Source organism: Mastigoproctus giganteus, chromosome 8, assembly GCF_048544385.1.
Source record: "Mastigoproctus giganteus isolate SK-2022 chromosome 8, ASM4854438v1, whole genome shotgun sequence".
Taxonomy (NCBI): Eukaryota; Metazoa; Arthropoda; class Arachnida; order Uropygi; family Thelyphonidae; genus Mastigoproctus; species Mastigoproctus giganteus.
In genome coordinates, this window is record NC_143582.1 from 84,358,770 (window position 1) to 84,381,415 (window position 22,646).

The 22,646-nt window shown below is 38.2% G+C and overlaps 1 protein-coding gene across 1 annotated transcript in view; it reads right to left on the reverse strand.

The window, feature by feature from the left end:
• The window catches only part of LOC150081687 (protein qui-1-like), a 706,673-nt gene that overhangs the window by 449,241 nt on the left and 234,786 nt on the right, over window positions 1–22,646 (reverse strand). Inside the window, exon 2 of the mRNA XM_090378807.1 lies at window positions 5,048–5,247. The gene's annotated coding sequence lies outside the window, so the exon portion shown is untranslated. The remainder of the gene's footprint in view (window positions 1–5,047; window positions 5,248–22,646) is intronic.

The window sequence follows — 22,646 nt, forward strand, 5'->3', positions numbered from 1 at the left end:
TCAAAGGTTTGATAGCTGAGTTATATACTTAGGCCTCCTTAAACCTGCTTATTATAAAATCATTGTAAACTCCTAGCTCTAATCGTGTACCTCACAGTTATTTTTTTAAAGGTATGCATATTCAATTTCATATGATGTTATCTGTCTTTTATTTATTCATTTTTAAAGCAATTTCCTGCGAGGTTTTTATGATTTCAACAAATAGAGCATTCGTAACTGTTGTAGGAATCTGTACTTGAAGTTTAGTGGCAAACTCTTTTCTCCTCCATTACTTCTTATTCGGTAGTCTACAACTGGTGAGAGTTGATTATCTTGCTGTTCGTGTATTTAGCAAGTATCTGAAAAATCCGTGGCCATTTTCAATAACTCATTATATTAAGGGGAATGAAAACGTGGTTATAACATGATTATATCAAACTTAGCAACACTTGAACCACAAATACAGCAAATTAAAGCTGTTAATAAGGTTTTGGTATGGCAGGGTGCTATTCTGCTCCTACGAATCTAACCATCCCTGTATCAAAAACAAAATTAAACTTTTATAGATAGTGCTTGTGGGCTTTGTTTCTTGTTGTTTTTTGTGTTATTATTCTAGTAGTGCTCATTCTTTGGGAGTGGGTCTCCTTGGACGAGGGATCGCGTGTAATCTCAGAAGAAATCTCAGACAGTGAGTGTTACTTTGATTCTTCTCTTTTCCGTTCTAAATCTTAATTTTATCTTTATTTCGTTTTATTTATTTATATTGTTCTGATACAGGGGGGGGGGGGTGCATATTTAGTCCTGCGGTAACAGGACTAAATATTTCGCTAGGAGAGGTCGCAATATATCACATATCTCCCCATACTGATCTGGAGTTATATTTGACCAAGATGGGATGTTATTCAACACCAGATATAATCAATGCTAAATTTGATTGTCTCAGGTGGATCTGAAAGCAGCAAATGCTACAAGTCCGAGATCGGGGGTAGTGTTCACGGAGAAGAATGGCATCCGTGAACACTACGGAGAAGAATGGCATCTTGTCTATAACCTGTTAACAGCATTTGTTGTTGTTCAAATGTTTCCTTCAATTTTTTTTCCAATAACGATGTTCATGCTATCACAGTTTTGAAACAATGTTTCAAAACTGCGATAGCATGAAAAGAACAGAGACTGAAATCGATTATCTTCAAGTAAAAGGACAGATAAATAAACAAACCAGATTTCTTGAGTATGAAAACAGGGTTGCTATGATACAACTTGACTTCAGGCGAACATATATGGGTTATCAAATAGCAGCTGTAAAGTCGATGCAGTAAATTTCCCAAAGCGCTAATATACTTAGCCATGTGTTCTACCGATTACCTACTTTGTTTACTGAGGCCGGTAATCATATCACCACTAATTTGACGGCAGGAAGTTTATAAATAATAAATTTATTATTAATGAAGACAGAAGACAAGTATACCATATACTCTCAATTCACCTTCAGAATTGCGCAGAATATCTGGCTATCCTTTCTCTACAAGACAGATTGGATTCCATAGAAATACTGCCGGTCATCTTCATTATATATTAAGTGATAGATGGGTCACCAGTGGAGACTACAGTAACCTGAATTGATGAACACAGCTGTCAGTAAGAAGATCTGGGACTTTTATATGGGCGGACCGGAAGAATGATTCATCTGCGCTACACCACCTAAGATAAACAGTTGCAAAAATACGATGTAGACCGATCACAGGATATCCTCTTCAGCAGAAGAAGAAGAAGGAGGAGAGAGAGAGAGAGAGAGAGAGAGAGAGAGAGAGAGAGAGAGAGAGAGAGAGAGAGAATAGACGGACTTAGTTTAAAAACTAAGTTTACAAAGCCCTCAAAGCGAAATAAGAGAGAGAGAGAGAGAGAGAGAGAGAGAGAGAGAGAGAGAGAGAGAGAGAGAGAGAGAGAGATATGAAAAGCATAGGAGGAAAAGATATATGGGAAGAAAAGGAATGAAAATAAAGCACTCCTGTTTATTTTGTCAGTAAGGATTTATAATGGTTTAGCTATTTTGAATGCGAAATCTTCATAGCAGAAAATTTTATATCCAAACATTGTGATGTGTCAAGACATAAAAATGGGGAAAAAAGGTCACGGCATGGGTATTAAGTATTTGAGAGGTTACTGGGGGGATCTTCTCTGCTGTTTCATGGTGTTCCATTTATCATTTGGAGCTACTTGAGTAGCATTATGGCTAAGATTGTGACGAATGGTATGCAAGGATAAAAAAAAAAAAAAAAAAAAGAAGCGTCAAATATCTAAACTGCCAGAAATCTAACATCTGAACATGTCACATGTTCCGAAAACGAACCATTAATTGTGCTTTGGCGACTTGCACGGAATGAGGACAACTTATGACACTGGGGACCGTTATCAGCGTGTGCGCTGCGAATATCGAAGGCAATCAGTCATGGCGTGTCGTTACGATAGACGCAAGATATGATGGCGGCGTTGTGAAGGTCGTAATGGTTGGTTTCGTGGACTGGGCTTGTTTACGATGATTTAGTGGAAGAAAAGAAGGAAGAGGAAGGGGTCAGTGTGGCAGTAAAGGCCTCTGGCCACTGATGTTTATCGGCTGTTTGTAACTGGGAGCTGTTCACTTGGATTTCTTTGTTTGGTTTATTTGGATGCCAAGTTTTCTTCTTTTTTTTTTTTTTTTTTTTTTTTCAGGAGGGAGGTGGGTTGCAGGTAGACCGAAAATAACAAGGAGACATCAAAGAAAAACGGAAGAACAATGGAAACGTATGGTATAATAACCAAGTTAAGCTATGCAAAGACGTTTTTTTCCCCATTGTTTTTAGGTTCATTCGCAATATACATATATATACATATCAACTCTGTGGTACTACACTGACAGTGGTAGAGAATGAAAGGGACCTGGGGGTGGTTGTGCAGGCATATATGAAGTTCTCTGAGCAGTGCAGACGGGCTGCAAGAGTAGCTCATGGTGTATTGTCAATGATATATAGGAATTTTTCTAGCAGGGATAAGGAGGTGATTATTCCCTTGTATAAGGCAATGGTCAGGCCACACCTAGAGTACTGTATACAGGTCTGTAGGCCTCATTTCAAGAAGGATGTAGAGCTGCTGGAACGAGTACAGAGAAGGGCAACAAGATTAGTGAATGGAACAAAGGGGTGCTCTTACGAAGAAAGGCTTAAGTTTTGCAAATTACAGTGTCTGGAGACTAGGCACCAGCGAGGTGATCTGATAGAGGTGTATAAAACCTTGAATGGTTTAAGCATACTCAATGCTGATGGGATTCTACCTCTAGCTCAGAAAAATCACTTGAGAGGGCATAAATTCAAATTGAGGAAATACAGATGTAGGATAGACGTGCGGAAATTTGCCTTTAGCCAGCGGGTGGTTGGTTGGTGGAACAGACTTCCATCCCTTGTCGTGGAAGTTGATAGCCTAAATAAGTTTAAGGCTCAGTTGGACAGGTATTTTGAACGAACAGAGGGGTGAAGTGGAAGTGGTTTTTTTTTTTGGCTGATGCTGCATATGCTTGCTTTCTTGCATCAAATGCCTCTACTAATGCTAATGCTACATATATATATATATATATAAGCACTACTGTCTGAAGACAGTAGTGCTTATTCGTCCTCTATGAATATGGTTCACCATATTCATAGAGGACGACTTTTCATGAAATTTTGTTGAACTTAAATACAAATAAAATAATTGAAATATATTTGTCGAGCCAAAACAAATTTCATTAAAATCAGAAAAACAGAAATCTGGCAATTATTTATTTTTACCTTCATACAATAAATCTGGCAATTATTTCTTTTTACCTCCTCCATAAATAAAATTCATAGATTAAATGTAGTTTTAATGCAGTATTGTGAGCGTTAGACAGTCTGCGCACACTTCAGGTGTATTGTTATGTAAGACTCGTGAATGTGATGTGTGTGTGTATATATATATATATATATATATATATATATATATAGAAAGAGAGAAGTGAATTAAAAAAATAAAATAGTAAATATTATAATTGTAATTAAATTGAACGGCAAAGTTTAGACAGCGCAAAACTATAGTTTTATTAGGAGTCTTATAAAGTTATAATCTTAGTAATTAATTGATAAGAAGATAACTAATTCACTTTGCACATATATTAATCAAAGAAAAAATCCAATTAATTTAAAATGGAAAAAATCAAACGCGCCTGAAATGTAACGCACTACACACGTTAACTAACTTGTTAACAGTTAAGTTTAGAACTTACTAATCACTAAGATTTTTATCCTTGTCAATCGAAATTCGAAAAAGTATATATATAATAATAAAAAAAAAATAATAAAGCACTGTGCTGCGTAGTCAAATTTAACCATTCCCCCACCTCACGTTTTGCGGTTTAAATTGTTAACAGGTATTTTGTTAACAGCGCTCTTTTCCGATAAGTTTCTTTAGCTATACACAAAATCATAACCTAGTAATGCTACTAATAATAAACTAATATTAGTAATAATAAAATTATACAAATATTAATAAACCAGAACAAATGCTTCATAATATTACCAGTAATTAAAGATTAAGGTGATCACAACATATTAATAAAAGGAATATCCACTCCCCCCCCTCAATTTGTTTCTAATATTTAATATTTGAAAGGGGCTGGCATCTATCTGACATTAGGAGCCCTCTCAGATCTCGACACACGAAGCAAATCTTACGTCACTTTTCCCATCGTTAGAAAACAGAACTACTCTTAAGTTGTTTGCTACCTTTGATTTCTTTGCTGTGCTCATTTCAATCGTTGGAGATGTGCCGATCTCACATCATTCTTGCCAGGGTGTCAGCCTTTGAAAAACTACCTTCAATTTTACAGCGGCCAAAGTATACCATAAATAGATATATCGGCAGAACAGCTTAGGCCCAAAACTTAGCTCGAGCTACTAACCAATTCTAAATGATGCATTATATATATATCGCTAGCAGTTTTCAACAAGCGAGCAATACGAACGTTAAATAGAAAGATATTTTCATGCCAAACACCGTAAATAATCAATAGAGTACTCACGGTACGTCTTTCATTTCTGCAGCACAATTGGCCAGTCCATCAAGCGATTTCCCAAGAAACTATGTAGTGGTCCAGCAGTCTTCTTTCTCGCCAACTGACAGCCTGCACTTCGACTGTACCTATTTACAGCCGTGCCTCAGCTCCTCGTGTCATACCGACGTTCGATCACCTGGGTGAGGCCGCCGCATGCCGAGAGCGTTCTGCAATGACAGAAAAGAGAAGAGTTATTTCTAGGATCTTGGTTCCTAGTCGCGAACGTTTTCTGCAGAAAGTGTTTGCCACTGTGCTATTTTCAACGCTAACTTTGATGAGACTTTGCAATGCACACCAAATACAGAAAATCTGGCTTAAGTGGCTAGTTATGGGAAATATCCAAGTAACAGGAAATGTAAGAAAGGCATTCGTTACGGCTTGGAATGTCTGGCTATTTACCTCAGCTGGACAACATGGGCAATAGTACGTGTCACAAGCATTTCTTTTATTTTCAGAGACAATCTCAAGCACGAGTAGTCTTAATGAAAGGATAAGTTCAATTAACCTGAAAAGTCAAAACACCAGCTACGTACATCAATATATGATCACCTTTCACGAATAAATAAAAGACATCGAGAAATAGTACGCAGGGAAAAGGGCGTGGAGACAGGTACCAGGGAGTAAAGTAACTGCATTTAGTAAACTGATGGGGATGATCTCGCAGACTTGAAAAGGTAGAACCAACAAAATAAACTCTTAATGGAAATGTCGATTATTAAAGTGTTCAGAAGTTTGTCCTACGTCTTTTCCAGAGCGGATTCGTCAACATCTTGTCTATTAATTACAGTTTGGCTCGGCCATTTTCATTTCGTTCTAATTAAAGTAACAACTCCGTTAAGGTTAATCTTTTCTTAATTTCGCGTAAAATACATACCAAGTATTCGTTAAATTTAATCTCACGCTTACTTAATAAGAGGCTAAAGATAGAATGTCAAGTGAGAGAGGGAATCTTCTCCAAAATCTTGGATTATGGAAATAAAATATTTTTGTTTCCATAATTCAAGAATTTTTTCTAAAAAGGAACGTTTAAGAGGGGGTTCCCCAGTCATGGTTATACAGTTATCAAAATGTGACCAGTAATAAACGGTATCAAAATGTGACCAGTAATAAAACAATCACTGATGTTTGAAGTTGATGTTAGTTATATGGCACATGGCAATGTCGCCCGTTACTACCTCACACTGCATAAATCGAGGGATGCTATACATCGCAAGAGACCATGGTGACCCCGAAAATGTGTGACTTTGCCCATTACGACGCCAAGTAGCACACAGATATGCACCCTGCAGCAGTTTAAGAGGTATAAATAGGAACTTTTGGCATTTCCGCTGCACAGTCCAGACCTTTCCTCATCCGATCACCACCTTGGCTAAAGTAAGTTCGCAACTGATGGCCTGGCTGCATTCGCAGATACATAGACACCTGCGGTTGAAGTAAAAATGATGTGCTCGTATATCAGTGAAGCAAGGGCCTAAATTGTGGTTGCAATTATGTAAAAAAATAATGGCTCTACTGCACGAGCATTATTGTATATCGGCACCAGTGAATAAACTTGAAACAGAAGCTTCATGAATTTTCATTTAGTGACAACCCGTATATAAGTCGAAGCGATCCGAAAGAGACCAACATATGAAAAATAAAAGGCATTCACGCAAACAAAGCAAAAAATTCATTATGATGAGTATAACAATCCAAGAAAAGAGGTGTCTCTTAGAGCATTCAAGGAATGCTTTGTTACTGATAAAGCTAATTATATGACACCGAAAGTAATCGGAGACTACCAATCGACATTTAATTTGTTCATTAAAACTTGTTTTTTGAAAAACAAGTTTTAACGAGAATGCAACGTCATTGCTGGAGTGCCGCGGGGGGACATGTCAGGTGTTCTGTTCACTGCTATATCGTGCTTCCAGTGACGGCCTACTGTGCTATGCAGACGACCTCAACTCAAACCGCTGACACAAATGAATCCAGGTGACAACACAGTACAGCTTTCAAATAAGATAAATTTACAACGAAGAGATCAAGAATTGCACTTTGCATTATTAAAAATTCAAATAGAAATCCAGAAACATCTGCAGTATTGTACTCCTTAAAGCCTGCGGCAACAGGACTAAATATTTCGCTAGGAGAGGTCGCAATATACCACATATGTGGTATATTGCGCAATATATCACATACGCAATATACCACATACTCTCCATGCTGATCTGGGAGTTATATTTGACCCAAGATGGGATGTCATTCAACACCAGATATAATCAATGCTAAATTTGATTGTCTCAGGTGGATCTCAAAGCAGCAAATGCGACAAGTTCGAGATTCCGCCGTTCTGAAGAAATTCCTCATCTCCACAGTCAATAGTACACGTATGGAGCAGAAATATGGGCCTGAGCCACACCTGGTAACCTTAAGCGTGTGTACACCACCGAATACTGGCTGTTCAAATGGGCCAAAGACAAGCTTCATCTTCCTCCCGGTCACTACAGAGACCAACATGGCACAAGCGCTCGGGATCAGAAGAATGAAGTCCTTAATCTGGAGAGGCGACTAGTTTTTATAGTCAAATTATTCACCGGCCAGATATTATCTCCTAATATCTGGGACACCTGCTCTGGAGGAATACCCCAACCACCATAAGGGTGCTTACACATAGAACGGCGCCTCCGTAGCCAGGTGGGAAGGAGCAGCAGTGTGCAGCATACGCTTCTTGATTAGACCGGGGTTCGAGCCCGTCACCACCAAATACGGAGGATGCGGAAAGGTCAGGGACTGACCACCGCATATCCCGGAGCAATATGGCCTTAGTTGCTAATACTCCTAAAAACCAAACAACAACAACAACACATAGAACGCAGGAAGCGGCTTATCGGAAACCAGCAGCGACTAAAGTGAAAGCTTCTCACTTCTTCACGAACATATAAAAGCAGTTGATAGTGCAGCTTTTCGGTATGCGATGGGATAAAGTTTTGCACTTCTCACTGGCTATGCAACGCATAGCCAGTGAGAAGAGTTAATGGCAGTAATGACCATATGCCACTGCTACAAGAAAAATTAACGTCTCTGGGCATCACAGATGATCCACGCTGCCACTATGGCACCGACGAATCTTGGCATCATATAATGTGACTGACCTGACTATGAAGACTTGAGATCTATTTTGATCACAAATATTACTAATTTGTCAAAGGACCAAGAATATATACTAATTCATACACATTTCTGCACAGGACGTCTTCAGCAGACGAAGAATATCAAGGAGCCTATAAAACCACCAAGACCAATAACTTGAGACAGATTCTGGGCACTCTTCCCAAGTAGCATCAACCGCCATCCTCATCGAAGCTCAACTGAACTGATGTTCACTTCTTGCATCCAAGTTCCATCGGGGTGACATCTGCAACTAAATCTACAGGCAAGATCAATCAATCGGGATGTGACGTTACCTGATTTTAACTTTGAAACCACAGGACCTGACTGTCCCTTCACAGGAAAGAAGACACGGATTGACACACCTAAAACCAGTATCCAGGTTGAGAATCAACAATTTTTATTATGACATCAATCGATTTGGAGTTCGGAAACATCAACACCTGGGCAACTCCCTTCAAGGGAAATCAACTCCACGCTGGGTTCTCTTACCCAGTGTACTTTTACCCCTAATCCCTGGACCATACTCACCTGATGGATTCGTTTCCATTGTTTCTTTGAGGATGCCTCTATCTACATCCCAAAAACCTCTTTAGTATAACTAACCAAAGCCATAGTGAAAACATACCAACTGAGATAACAATCGACAATAGCTCTTCCTTGTCGCACGACTTCTAAATCGTCAGGCAGCTAGATTGCTACAATGCATATGACCAATCCCGGACGGGATCTGATCCCACGCAAAACTCCACACGCAGACAACAGGGTCCGACGGCTAAATGCTCAGAACAACGGTACACAACACTACACACCCTTCCACTCTCCACACACTTTTTTATATATCTGGCCCACACTGAGTTTTGTGCTACACAATGCGGAGGGGGGGGGCCCTGGTGCCGTCATACAACTAACACACTTTTCACTTTGCTACATGTGCTTGAAGTTAAGCGGATATGTTGAGAAATGGCAATTGAAGTTTAACATTCATTAAACAAATTCAGCAAAGGGGAGCATAGATTTTTTTTTGGAAGATTCAAGTTTTTGGAAGGTAAGGTTTTTTTTTTGGGAAGATAGTAGAATGGATTCTTCTGAGTAGAGTAGATTTCACAATTGTACCAGTTTTCAGATGGTCCAAGTTTTCGGGGACATGCATGCGCATGTGTATTTACGTATGCGCGTGCGCATTTGCGACCATTATACATAGAATGATAATTTTACTCTTAGGTGTGTGCTGGAAAATTAAAACGTTTAATGCAAGCGGAAAATTAAAATCAAAAACTGCCAAGTTTTAGGCATAAAAAACTAGAAAAAAAATTTCGTGGAAATTTATAAAAGTTGCCAAATCCTCGGAACCTAGAAAAAACCTGGTAGTTTGGAAGCTAGAAATTTTTCGAGTCGGCGAAAAATTGACTACCCTAGGTAAAGCCTAGTCTTTACCTAGTTTTTTTTTTTTTTTTTTTACATATATATTGTTTTTCTTTACTGGTGCTGTGTAAGTTTTGCATCAAGAAAATTAGAAAATACTAATTGTTTTTTCTAAATGACCTGAGAAGGTTGATTCACATATCCTATTTTATAGTTTATAGTTTTGTTAAGTCTAAAACTTTATACAGTTTTTGGTTTTAAGCACACAGACAAGGACCAAGGTATTTTCGAGTCCCGGGCAGAAGTATTTTTCAGTGCCCTTTTACTAAGGATATATATATATATATATATATATATATATATATTTCTTGCCTCATTGTTCTTCTGTTTTTGGCGGCGGCCCATCTCTTCTGCTATATTGGGTAGGTAAAACTTTAATTTTCTTCTTCTTTCACCAAAGAAATGCATATATGTTTAGCTACTGTGTATACCGCTTATTGGTGTCGCAGATAATGTTACCATTCGTGCCATGCTGTCACTTTTATGAAATCTCGATCAGATATATACTAATACATAGGAGAAAAAAACAAGATGTTTACTGTAATCAGAACTTCGGTTTTTGTTATCACCTTATCGCGGTTTAGGCATGTGAAGTGGAAGTTATTACATAACAACTTGATATATCCTTGAAACTCAGACACGTTGCGTGTTCAGTTACTGCTGTTACTTCGTAGAGTCGATGTGAGTTGTCGGTACTCTGTAAAAGAAAGTACGTACTGTACCTGTACTCCTACGAATCTGACTGTTTTTCAACGGAGCATCAACCATTTTCTAATTCTTGATTTTAATATTTGTTTTTAATGGTCTGTATGGATTTCCAGAAACATTATGAGAATTACTTTTATTGATGACTTTCTCGAAGTAATGGAGAGTCAAATTAAAGTACTGTACTTTATATTACTTGATTTTATTACCTCCATCTTTTTATGTACACATTTCCGCTGTGCATTAATGAACAATTCTTGCTTCTTCGGCTATTGTTATTTAAGCTCTGTCCCGAAATGATCGCAATAAGTGCACATTTATTTTTATAAAAGTTAAACGAAAACTTTGCTATTGAAGTATATTAAAAAAAAAATGGCCATTGATCGAACCGAAGAAAAAGTCAATTAGTCATTGACTTTTTCTTTGGGCCGATCAACACTAATACCATGAAATACCATGCTAACCAGTAGTAAAAAAATATATATATATATAAAAAACGTTAGCGGCTCGCTTATTATGTAATTTATGTACTTTAGTATTAATATCGGTGTAAATACACCATAGTTTACCCATAAATTTAAATACATAAGTAGTGTAACGACATCATTTGATTTTATCTCATATTGTGGCTACCTGCAACAACGAGATACCAGGTATTGCACTACTTTGAATAAATAACGCTTCCCTAGTGGAGGAGAATACTGTTATTTATTTTCAGTGGGCACCACCACTCAGACGCGGTTCGGAGCTTGTTGGCTCACTCATCGGTGGGCAGGCATCAGGGTACCCGCTTGCCCACCTATGGTGTATTTACACCATAGGTGGGCTGATATTATATAGTTAATTTCACCCATAACATATTATGCCTTGTGCATTTAGTCTTTCAAATGGTGAAGAAAATATTATCTTCACCATTTGGCATCTCTCATATTGTGGAATTAGCTTCGCAACCGTGATGGAATGTCTGGGTTAGCAGGGCACCTGCCCGCACACCGATGAGTGAACTAACAAGTTCCGAAACGCTTCTGGGTGGCGGTGCCGCCGCCCATTGAAAATAAATAACAGTATTCTCCTCTACTAGGGAAGCGTTATTTATTCGAAGTAGTGCAATACCTGATATCTCGTTGTGAAGGTAGCCACAACATGAGATAAAATGAAATGATGTCGTTACACTACTTATGTAGTTAAATTTATGGGTAAACTATGGTGTTATTTACACCGATATTATATAGTTAATTTCACCCATATTATGCCTTGTGCATTTAGTCTTCAAAAAAGTAGCTTAGTATGTACGAGAATATAGTGTATGCAGAAGTGTATACAGTACACTTCTGCTTACCAGGCTCTTGACGAAGAAGAACAACTCGACACCATCTTCCTTGACTTAAGCAAAGCTTTCGACAATGTAGTTTATCAGATATTAATTAATAAACGGTTATGGGCTTAGAGGTCAGGCTCTTGACTGGATAGCAAACTACTTGGGAGGTACTCATGTGTATACTAATGGCAAGGGTGGCACCCAGCCTTGCGGCTATCTCCACCTATATAATCTGTTGGCACAGAATCCCATATTACGACCTGAAATGTAAGTGTGTGTGATGTGCAATGTGTGTAAAGTTAGGCCTACCATTCACTTGGATGGTAGAGAAATGTCGGTGATTTTAAAGGTAAAATCTCACATCCTTTGAAACCCGAAATGGGTGTCCCACAGGATCACCCTTGAGCCCGCTGTTATTTCTTATCTACGTCAACTTGTCAAGTATTCTTGGAGCATATCAAATCAAAATGAACATTTTTGCAGACGACATAAAATGTATAAAGCTATTCGCAATACCAACAACATTATCATTCTTATCAGAATCTCTTAAGGAGTAATTCAACGAAATTCTTAACGAGTAATTCAGTGGCTGAATGAGAATAGAATGGTTGTCAATGAAAATAAATGTGAGCCGATGAGTTTTGCAATTTAAAAAAATAAATAAATTTTCTTATTAGATTAACAACAAGGCGATAAAAAAAGTTAGTTCCGTCAATAATTTGGGCATTTTTATCTAAGAATAACTTCCTTTGAGTCCATATCGCAAACATTGTGAGGGCAGCTAGCAAAAAGCTAGGTTTTTTTTTTTAAAGTTAACCGAGATTTCAATCAATTGGCACTATTAATCTTTCTTTACAAAATTTATATTAGGCCAGTCCTAGAATTTGTCTCCCAGATTTGATCTCCCCATTCAACTTATCAAAAACTTGAAATTGAAAATATAAAAAAAAAAAAAAAAAAAGCAATACATACGTCTGTTTCAAAAATGGATTAGAATATAATGAGAAGAAATCTTACCAAGAGGTGGCGTATATTCTTTGGACTTGATGGAAGAAAGAAGGGATAAAGTCGATCTTCTCCTTTGGAACCAGCTGTTACATGGTACTATAAATTGCCCTTTCTTCGTCTCACAAATTAACTTAAACACACCGAAAGGAGCCTTAAGAAAACATCCACTGCTTAAACCAATAGAATGGTTCCTATGGAAGAACTAATTATGGATATTACAACTACCAAAACAGGACTGCAAGATCAATCAACAAAGCAAATTTGAAGATATTTGATAACCCTGGACATTTCAAAAGGCAACTAAAATTTCTAAACGCACCCGTTACCTGAACCTTTAAATTGCTTTTTCCCTCTTATTTATGTACTTTTTACGTCTTTTTTTTTCCTGACGAAATTCGTTATTCCAAGTTTCTGCTTTGATACGGTGTTATTCTGTTTTTGTTCCTGCACCCAAGGCAACTTTGATTGCTGTTTAAATAAATAAAAAAATAAACCCCGTCGATCGCTGCATCTTGCATTCACAATCGTATTACTGCCTCCTCTAACGGCTATGAATATATTTATAGTTGGGTCTGACACGTGGAGCTTAGCTAGGAAGTGACCAATTATCAACAGAAGGGTGTCCGTATATTAACGCTTGGGCTGCGTACATTTTGAATTAGCTTAACTGTGATATCACGTCCCAATTCTGAGGAAGGCTGGGTAATACAAAGTAAGTAAAGAATACAAGCACCGAAACAAAAGACGTTTCACTGTACAAGTATTAACGAATTCTGACCATTTTTGCCAACATTATGGAACTATACTATTAACAAATATGGATGGTAAATATGGAGTCATAATTGATCAAGTGACATTTACGCTGTTAAGAAAAGCAATCCATTAGCCTTCGAAGTTAGGATTAAGAAGAGTTTCAACTTAATGTCCACTTTGCGTGTGATTGATCCACCCATACACACACAACCTTATCATTTACCTTAAAGAGACACATGCTAGTCATTTCCTTAATCTTCTTCTCCGTGTATATGTTAACCAACGATGTCATAGTTTTACTTCCTATAATGAGAACGGTTCGAGATCAGTGAAGTACTGGATTTCTATTTCGCTTCAAATTACAAAATTTTTAAGTATAGTCCGTTTTTTAAACACCGCATATTTATTCAAGAAAGGCTAGCTGAGATTTCTTTTTTAAATTTTGCATTACGTTGTTAAGCCTCTCAGTAGTTTCCTTGGTACTCTTTATTAGTTATAAAATTGAACAATCCAAGTTTCTAAAGGTTTGGTGAGCGTGGAGGAAAATAAGAGTACCGTATATATCGGCGATATACCGGATAAGTCTATCTCCAAACACTAAACAAATCGTCTAAAATTTTAAGGTAGACTTATATGTCAGGTAAAAGATCGTAATATTGAATTAAAGGCACATGTTTAGTGTGCCTTTCATTAAATATTAGGATCACGAAGATAACAATTAATATACAGTATGCATCTTTACACAACTATACAGGGTGTCTCAAAAATATTGATACAAACGTTTAGGGGAGGTTTGTTTGTTATTTGGAGCATTAGCAACTAAGGCCATATTGCTCCGGGAATATGCGGTGGTCATTCCCTGACCTTTCCGTATTTGGTGGTGACGGGCTCGAACCCCGGTCTAATCAAGAAGCGCGTGCTACGCACTGCTGCTCCTTCCCACCTGGCTACAGAGGCGCCTTTTAAGGGAGGTAGGTAACATCTAAAGGAATGTGAATCGCATAGGAACCCATAGCCGGAAACGTCACCGTAACTGATGAACGGCGCTGTTCATCAGTTCGCGAGAGGGAAAATTTCTGGTTTACTCATTCAAACAGTAGTCGCCGCAAGAAGAGCATGCATCGATATACGAACTGTGAGCTGGCAGACATGCACCTAGTGTATGGATTAGCAGAGGGCCCACACGGTGTGCCCCCCCCATGCGGCAAATAGTGTGCATAGTGTTGGAGGAAAGGCGCCTACGGTGGTTTTCCACATCTGCGCCATATATACTCTGTGGAGACAAACAGTATCACTGTGAAAGCCAGAAAAATTGTGTGTTGTAAATGAAGTATTATGTTGGGTGTCCTGGCTTTTGGCCGCAGGGCCCCTGATGGGACCCCACGCTGCCCGCACACACCACTAGGAGGTAGCCAGGTCACCCACAATTCTCTGGCTGGTCTCCTCCAGGTCACCTGAGCTTCCTGGAAAGAGACCAAGTAAAAAAAAAAAAAAAAAAAAAAATATATATATATATATATATATATATATACAAATGTATATATATATATAAAATAAAATAAAATAATAGGGTACAGGGAGTACAGGATGTACTGGAGAGGGTAAAGGAAAGGAGGTATAGACAGAGCGACGGAGTTGGGTGGGAATTCTCTCATCTAAGCGGAAGTGGAAGAAGAGGCCCCTCGAGAGGGTGGGAAGACAATCACGTATCAAGAGAGACACGGATGAAACAATTCAAGCGACCTGAGTGTCAAGTCCAGTAGCTAGAAGTGGTCACAATCTAGGTGAAGATGTTCAGTATATGAGAAAAGGGTGTTGATCAATGTGCATCAGTTCCAGGACGTTGTACCAGTGATCTTCTTCTGGTGAAGAGATCATGGGCGAAGGCAGAGAAAGCGTGGTACTGGTCTTCCTCACTGATCAGAAAATGTTCATTTCCTGGAGGCAAGGCATGTATGTTTGATATGAGCAACGTTCGCAGGTCCTCGTAGAGCGGGCAAACATAGAATAGGTGATCCCAGTCTTCGTTTTCACCACAAAGACAGCGAGGGTCATCCACGATGTTCATAGAGGCAAGTTTGTGATTTATGGATTTATGGCCTGTAATAAGGAAAGTGGTATATAACCCTGGGCTGTATGTATCATGCTGGAGCTTTACGGTAGATCTAGGATATTTCAGGTAAGAATTTTTTAGTGATGGAACCTTTGGGGGGTGGTATTCCATCTGTTTTGCCAGGCGTTAAGAAGGTAGACTGCAAGGCGCTTTTTTCTTGTTTAATGGTGTTTCCCATGCGGCACAACATCGCTTTGCAATAACTATGTGGGGAGGTATGGTCGGTGACTGCTTAGTCGGCCCATACCTGTTACCATCCCGCATGAACTCCGCTAAATATCGGATCTTTCTTGAACAAGTTCTACCAGGGTTACTTAACAATATTCCAGCAAATGTGAGACGCAACATTTCGTTTCAACATTACGGGGGGCCTGCCCATTATGAACGGTGTGTTCGTGACCATTTGAACAGGCGTTTTGGGCGTCGATGAATTGGCCGTGGTGGACCCGTTGCCTGGCACTCACGCTCACCTGATTCATCGAGCCTTGATTTCTTTCTGTGGGGGGGGGTCTCAAATCTATCGTGTATGAATCGCCTGTGGAGACGGAAATGGATCTCGTGGCGAGACTCGTCTGTGCTGCTGCTACTGTCAAAGAAATTCCAGGTGTGTTTGACCATGTCCGCCAATCCATGCTGCGTCGGTGTCACGCATGCATCGCGTCTCATGGTGAAACCTTCGAGCATCTGTTGTAACATCATGAAATGCATCCATCTCGTACTCCATTGTTAATATTATGTCAAATAAATGTTTGCCACTAATTACTGTATTGTGTCATTTCTGCTTCTGCCTCTGCTACTACTTTCCCCTGACGTTTCCGGTTATGAGTTCCTATGCGATTCACATTCCTTTAGATGTTACCTACCTCCCCTAAACGTTTGTACCAATATTTTTGAGACACCCTGTATATCGTGGCTCACATTTTAAGCCTAAAAATCCGTTTATCTTCTTTATCAGACAAAAGAATTCCACGGAATTCGTCAGGAGTTGTTTTCGGGTTCACTTTTAGAGTTAGCAAGTTCACGAAAAGTAACGTTCAATTGTCAATATCTTATAGCAAACATTTTTCAGTAGTCTCAGCCGCTGATGCGCCTAAAATCCAACAATAATGTTCCTCTTTCTCTCACTTCCTCCCAGACAAAAAGTAAGACAATACACTTATTTATATGAAGAAAATGCAATAGTTGATTTTGCATTGTGACTCAATGCATTGGTTTTAAACACGTGTTCCATTAAAATACTCAATTGTGCATGTGTTAACCCCTGGCTTTTAGCCGTGAAGGGTATTGTGTGCGGCATGTGCGTTTTGTATGCAATAAAGAGTTGTTGTTGTTGTTGTTGTTCTTCTTCTTCTTCTTCTTCTTCAAAATAAGAATTCAAATTGCGTCTACATGCAACTTAAATGTAATGGCGACTATACTGGCAGTTTACATTAATTTTATGCATCTTAGCAACGAAACTTTTCAGTTACAAACACGAAAACTAAACGCTTATTGCTAAGAGCAGTTATCAGATCCTCCGTGTTCCTCCCAAATGGATAGCATTTCCGAAACCAATCACCAGATTCCATCCTGCGAAAGTCGAAGTACCAATTTCCGTACGGACGTCGCTGTGATAATGCACTACTCCAATTAACAGAATGTTTGTCGAAGGAGCAAACACAAACGATAATCACTATTAAAAGTCAGGAGGCAAATTTACTGCAACGTCACTGTAAAAATGATCCCAATTATCAACTGTGTTTACAATGTTTATGTTGTAATATGGAATGCCATTACCCTAAATGGTAGATTAAAACGAATGCATTAGTTTCGAAACTGACATCACAGAAAGTGCTTCTTAAATCAACGTTATCTTTGCACATACAGAAACAGAATCTAGTACTGAAGAAACTTTTCGATATCAGGAGATTGTTAAACACGTGCGTTACTTTCGATTAGTACATTCCTCTTTTAAGGGCAAAGGTCGTAACCGAAAGTGAATCTTGTTAAATATATTCACCACTATAAATTAATAGCATTTTGGTATACGACTTGCCATTACCAGTTCGCATCGGAAATATAACAGAACAGTATTTAAAAATTGTAAAAATAAGTACGTTTAAAAAAACAAGCATATTTAACAATATGGGATTTATATCCTCTTTCCACAGAATCGGAGATGACGATGATACTGTATTGCAATTTTCTGAAAAGCGAATAAAGTGAGGTAGGTGGTGTTAGAATTATTATTAATAATAAAATATAAATAAATTCACTCTTCATTCACACACGAAACAGAAATAAACCGAGGAGCAGATATAGTGCGGAGAGTTGTAGCTGGGGAGGGGAGGACAAATAGTTTAATAAATATCAAAAGAAAATGAAATCTTACCATTACATTTCAGCACAATTACAGTTATTCCAAATATCGATTATCCGATTTTTTTCCCCGCCTAATTTCACTAAAAGAATTAGCCTCATTTAATATTAACGGTTAGAAACAAAACTATTACAAGAATAAAATAAAATTATGATTGCGCTTATATAAAACATTGTGAACAGGGCAAAGAGCAGTAAATTTCTTCCATTCACTTCTGGACACAGCCATAATAATATTATGCATGAAACCATCACTCTAAAAGAAAAAAAGAAAAAAGATGGTGGTTAATCAATTAACCGCCAACTCTTAAACTATCTAGAAACTTTCCACCGTTGATATTATGGCTTATGTTACCCATTTATATGGGAAAATTCAATTGAAAAGTTTGGTAAAACTCAAGCAGTTGCTCTTGACATTTCAAAGGCTTTTTTGGTCGTGTTTAGCATAAAGGTGTTTTAAATAATATTCCATCTTATGGTGTTACAACTATGTTTTGTATTTGGTTATCCAGTTTTCTCTCTGACCGCTCACTGCGGTTGATGGTAGATGGCTCTCTGTCTTTTAACTTCTCCACTAATGCACGTGTTCCCCAAGGTTCAGTTCTTTCTCCCACTCTTTTCCTCTTGTATATTATTGACCGTCTTCCCCTGACTGGAAATCCTATCCATAGTTTTGCCGATGATAGCACATTGCATTCCAACTTCCAGTTTAAGAAACCCTGTCCTGCACAAATAGCTTCAACTTCTCGAAAATTCACTAGCAATTCCTTAAATGCTGATCTCCAGGTAATATCCAGTGGGACAATGATAACTTAGGAACAAAGAAACAATACTAGCCTTGGGAAAGAAGTCATTCTTGCGAATCAGGCTGGAAATAAATCCATCAAAATCGGCGTAGATGACCTACACTAAAAGGAGGAGGAAGGTACCTTTACGTTTAAATAAATATTTATTTGTCCTACCAATTTAAATATAGTTGTACATTGGTAAGTAACAAATTCCCTTCACGGCAGAAAATGACGGGGGGTTACCATAAAATGAAATACACAAGAGTAGCTAAAATATGCAAGAAAAGTTACAATATAAAATGAATGGCTCATCACTACATTTCTGTCTAGAGTCCTGTCAGTTGTAGTACAAAAGTTCATCTTAACATAATACCCACTGAAACAACTTGTGCGAGATAACACTTTCACATAAGTAAACAGTTCTTGACAGAAATGCACACAACTGCTGGGCAACCGTAGCCTCAGCGAACCGCACCGCGGTTTATTTTCTATAATTGGGATCTGCTATGAGCCTTTGTAGATCAATTCCAATACATGTTAAGCACTGAATTGACTCCAACGATGCGGCTGGTATAAACCTGTCGACCATCTTCAGTCTATTGACATTCATTTCCAGGGATTTCATGCCTCTTAAGGCAGATGGCAGGATGTGCCACTCAAAAAGCTTCCAGAAGCATGGTGTTGATATCACGCCAGTCATCATCTTGATTGTAGTTATTAATGATATCTGGTAAAAGCTGTAGTTTAAGCTGTTCAGAAAGCTGCCTGGTCCTTAATTGTTGAGGGAGATGGTGTTTATGGTTTGCCCACTTCAGCACCCAGAATTCACTCGCATATATTCTCCGTTCACAGTTAGCAGCGTCTTAATTCGGAACGCCGATTATCATACCGACCTCAGCTTTGTATGGGACGGAAACCTTTCCTTCAGACACCACTTTAGGTAAATAAAATTTCTTGCTGGACCAGAAAGACCAGAACTTAGCAGCAACATTACATTTAGATCTGACCACAAAAGTATAGAACTGTAAGCGCAATTTGCTGCGGGAATCCTCGCTCCCCCCCCCCCCTCCCCTCTGAAAATCACCAGAAGATTATCATCAATTAAATTCCTTCAGAAAGAAAAGTTTTTGTAGCTCTTGAAATATTACCCATGGGATACTCTCAAAAATTGGAATGGATAAAATTCAATTTGGAAACATGCAATTTTGACATCTGCAATGAAGATATGCAAAACAAATTTAAAGAATTCATTCTTATAAACACGTAAATAGCGTGCAACATGAAATGCTTCCTAGTCAAGCCCTAGTTGCTAATCAACCAACTTGTAAAGAAGAATATTTTTCAGAAAATTATTAATCAATTACGACTTGATAGTAGTGAAGCCCCTGACGGCAGCTCTAGTTTTATCATTAATATGTCCAGTGCATTCATCATCGATTCTTCAGTTCATATTATTTCCAGGTGCATTTTCCCAGTCATTCCTTCCAAGACTATGGAAGACTTTTAGAATTACCCTGATTCCAAAACATGCTAGTAGTAATAACCATATAAGCTATCGTCCAATTGCTGTATCGTCAATAATCGCTAAAATTATTGACAATATCATGCTGCCATATCTTCAGGAGGCGATCTTCTCTAATGCACCTGTCAACATGTATTTTGGTCCTAGAGGGCGCTCTAGGACCAAAGGATCAGGATAAAGCACAATATGATGTCTTTTACTTAGACATCAAAGCTGCTTTCGACAACATTGATCACAAAAAAACCATTGAAATATTAAAAAATTATTTCCTCATTGACACAATGGTTATATCCTACCTACAATACAGCCTAAATCACAGACATCTCTTCCCCACTAATACCGATAATATTCTCGTCACAACCACAACAGGCATTCCTCAAGGAGGTGTTCTCTCCAGTACTATCTTTTAAGCATCTCTACAACCACTTCTTCACTTCTTCAAGAGAATCCAAATCTGCTGACGTACGCCGATGATTTAACGTTGTTTATTATTTCCAAAGTCTGTGATGGCATTTGCAAGGTTAGCCACGATGCGAATTTATAGATGTGCGGAATCATCAAGCATCTGAAGAATCTCAATCTGACTATAAATGCAAACAAATTTGCTCAAATAACTTATTCCTAAAAGAAACAACCAAAACACATAGAAAATAAAATTGCAGATGTTCAATTCCAAATGTATATGCTCACAAAGATCTAGGAGTTGTTTCAGACAAAAATCTTTCCTTTAATTCTCACCTATGTATATGTCTCTAAAAAAGTTCAAAAAGGAAAATGGCTAACCAAGCAAGAAACAGCAGCGATTCAAGATAAAAAAAAAAAAAAAAAAAAATCAGCCATAAATCATGTTCAGATATACATCTTTCCCATTTTGGCTTATGCATCCGAAATCTGATCTGGTGCTCCTCAAGTTACCGTCAAGAAATTCCTTGCCCTAGAGTATTGGGCTCTTAGATGGCTGAATAGTAAACTTCGTTTTCTCCATACAATATCCAGGCAACAACTTTATGAAAACTTAAAAACAAAGTCTCTGCAACAAATGATCAACGAGTCTGGAATCATGCTTCTTGCAAAGTTAATTATCTCTGCAAGCGATTCACCAAACGTAGCCAAAATAATAGCTCCTCCCAACAGAGAAAATTCAAGAAACAAAACAATTCAAATCGAAACTCTCCAGACTCAAACAAATGGACAGAAATGTTCCCCAATGCATCCCTTCACCTCATAAATTATCACTACATTGATTGCAAGAGGTTACTCAACTCTGAGGCCTACACGAGTCAGATTTCCAATGAAATGACGAAAAATAAAAATAGCTGCCTGCCTCCAACCCAATAACTGCATCCCAGAGCCAAATGTGATGTTCTGCAATATATATATATATCTCATTGTAATTCATATTCATTGTTAATGTATATATAGAATATGCTATGTATTTGTTTTTATATTTATCTCCTTTGTACTGAATTTATGCCCATAGCTTAGTGCTGTGATGGGCTTGCTGTATTTGCAATAAATGGATATGAATATTTATTTATTAGAATGGTTCAAATTTCAAATTAGTATTGTAAAATGATGCAAGAAAGTAAACTTATATAGTATCAATCAAATAATCTCTGTTTATGTACTGGAATAATAAGTTTGCTTAATAATCTGAGTTTCACTTGTGTTCATTTTTCAATAAAAATCACCCAACGTATCTAGAAATCAATTATTAGCATATATAAAGAAGTCCTTAAATATATCTTCTCCACGGCGCCTCCGTAGCCAGGTGGGAAGGAGCAGCAGTGCGTAGTACACGCTTCTTGATTAGACCGGGTTTCGAGCCCGTCACCACCAAATACGGAGGATGCGGAAAGGTCAAGGAATGACCACCGCATATCCCGGAGCAATATGGCCTTAGTTGCTAATGCTCCTAAAAACCAAATAACTAACCATATCTTCTCCAGCTGTGTTTTTATATTTACTTGCTTTAATAGCTTCTAATATCAGTCTAATATCATATTTTGCTGGTTAAAACTGCAAATCTCGAGTTTAAAACAAGTTAGTAAATGTATGCAGCGAGTTAGCAAATAGACATGTCTAGTATCATAGGTAAGGCGGCTCCGGAAGTAGTGCGTAACACACGCTACGCAGTAGTGCGTAGCGTGTGCTACGCACTACTGCTCCTGCCCACCTGGATACGGAGGCGCCTCCCAATTTTCAGTATTGCAACAATTACACAGAGATGAAGCTGTCAGCTGGAATTCAGCCAGTTTGGCGTTTGGTGACCCATGTACACAAGTGAGCAATAACGTATACAGATTTGAAATAAACCAGCGAGAATTATTTTCCACAAATGTAGGAAAAAAAATCATTTGGAATGAATTGTAATTTAAGGGGAGTTATTCCAGTGGATCCTGCCACCACAGAATCAAAAACTGCAA